The sequence below is a fragment of the Ananas comosus genome, unplaced genomic scaffold, assembly GCF_001540865.1.
Source record: "Ananas comosus cultivar F153 unplaced genomic scaffold, ASM154086v1, whole genome shotgun sequence".
NCBI classification, from domain to species: domain Eukaryota; kingdom Viridiplantae; phylum Streptophyta; class Magnoliopsida; order Poales; family Bromeliaceae; genus Ananas; species Ananas comosus.
In genome coordinates, this window is record NW_017892016.1 from 6707 (window position 1) to 9108 (window position 2402).

The window sequence follows — 2402 nt, forward strand, 5'->3', positions numbered from 1 at the left end:
CAATATACAATTTCCTGTTATGGGACATTTTGAATATTTTCTAAAAGTTAATTCAGACTAGATTTTTCTCGATTTCATCTACCTCTCCGCTTTTAGGTTCTTTTCATATTTTGAGATAGAACTGAATGCCTTAATTCTATCGTGTTCTGAGCCTGTTTTATGAAGGATCTCAAACCCTCAAATCCTAAGCCGAACTTCTTGCTAGAGCTTGGTCTTTTCGCGCGCCTATAACAGAGCGCACTGACCAGATAAGCTAAATTTCCTTCCCGTACCCTTACAGATCGGCAATTTATCTCGTGATGCTGAAGCCATAAAAAATCCATACCCTGAAAGGAATTTCGCAATTATTCTAAGGGTTAAGATTTGGTTTTCGTCTATCAAGGGCTTTTGTATCAACATTTGATAATTCGGAGTGTTTACAGCTTACCTTTGAATAGATGCTAAGGTTCACAGTAATGGAAGGAGTATCTTCGAACTCTACCATGTTGAAAGATTGTGAGAGTTTCTCGCTATATTCGTGCTTTCATGAGCTAAATGTAGACAAACCCCAATAGAAGTCGCTACAATATAGCCACCCTCTATATTGCTATGAAATAGATAATTAATCTTTGCCCTGCTTTCCGATTATTGTAGTTCAGAATGAAAACAATCTACACGACTTAACTTTTTTAGTACCGATTTTCTTTAGGGAAATCACCTCTTAATGAAAAAATACCTCATTCTTTTCTAGCTAGCTGTGCTACTGAAGGTCAGTACACATTTCCTATGTTTCACCATAGGGGATAGTTAGGCTTCCGTGAAAAAAGGCGGGCGCACATACAATGATAGCCCCATAATTTCCATTAACTTACAATATTATAACACACCTAGTATAGTAATATATTAATTTTAATTATTCATCCTTGCATAAAAATGCACACTACAAATTCTTATCTATTTTTAAACTTTGAATCTAACCTAGTTTAAAGAGCACCCTTTCTTTACTATAATAACGCGTTATTCCTTGCCGTTGAAAATATTATACGTCCCAGAGCTTACTTCCATCGAACAAATACGTCGACTGCAACTGTGGGAGGAATAAGTACGAAGATGCCAGTTGCCACTATGCAGAAAAGCGTGTAAGATATGTACAAAGATAGAAACCCAAATATAATGAGACTCATCCTTATTAAAAGTCAGATTAATCCGAACTTGGAAATACCAGTTTTGCTACCTTTGCATCTGAATAACATATGTCTTACCCAGAAATCATGCCACCTAAAGTCACATATGAAAGACACAGCACAGCGGTCGCGCCATATATACGTTCGACGCAGCGCAAAAAATCTGAATAAAAAAGTAGTGAATAATGAACCTCCCTTTGAATATCGGGAATGCACACTTGTACACTCCGTTACACAATAGCTTGTTAAAGCTACCATCGACACCCCACTAAATATCTGCCCTACTCAATCCTCAAAAACCCAATGCCTGATACCGGACCATGATGAATCATTTTACGGCGGGATTGAGTTCCATCTCGAATACGACACAATATGCCATCCTTTCATTATGACTTGTTAAGACCCCATGAAGGAAACGTTTGAGCATTAGCGAAAGACCCTCCAAATATAGACCAAACTTATATGAATAATATATATAACATCACGAGATAGGAACGCAGAGCACAATGCTTGGAAAAGGGTCGTCCCAACCCCAAAAAACAGACAGAAATGCAATGTACGTTTGCCGGAAAATGGCCAAGGAACCGAGACAAACAAAAATACACTGTATTTATAGAACTCCAGTGCAGCGCATCACCATGATGGCAGGACCCTTCGCCAGACAGCGCCATTTGCTCAATTAAGTTAGTGCCGGCCGACTCCTCGGCTGTCAGATAAAACCTAGATGAACTCATACACTAAACCCCGGCGCAAGGGCGCCATTTAGTGCCTAGTCTTACCGACCGGCCCAACGAACACCTACAGTCGGATCAGGGCCTGAAGAAGCCGCTATTCTTCTCGGTGAGTCTCGATTCTCCAATAATCCATACCCGTAAGAAATACATTACTGACATATGAACAACGATGAATGATAACTTAAAGAGTAATTTCACTTTAGACAACATGAAACTCACGACTCAGATAATAACAAATGATAAACTTTACTTAGGATCGTCATATGAGTGGAACATTATCTAAGATTAATCTAAAGTCTCTAAATCACTCAATTATGCATCAACTAACTTTGTAATACAATAATTCCATAAAACTTATTCAACTCATGCTTATCAGTTACCATCACCTAAAAAACAAGATCGCATGATCATATGTCTAATGTTGTTTAAGTTCCCAATAATTGATACTTTAACATTTAAAATCAAGTATGAATCCGAAATGAATATTTTAACCTTAATGGTATAA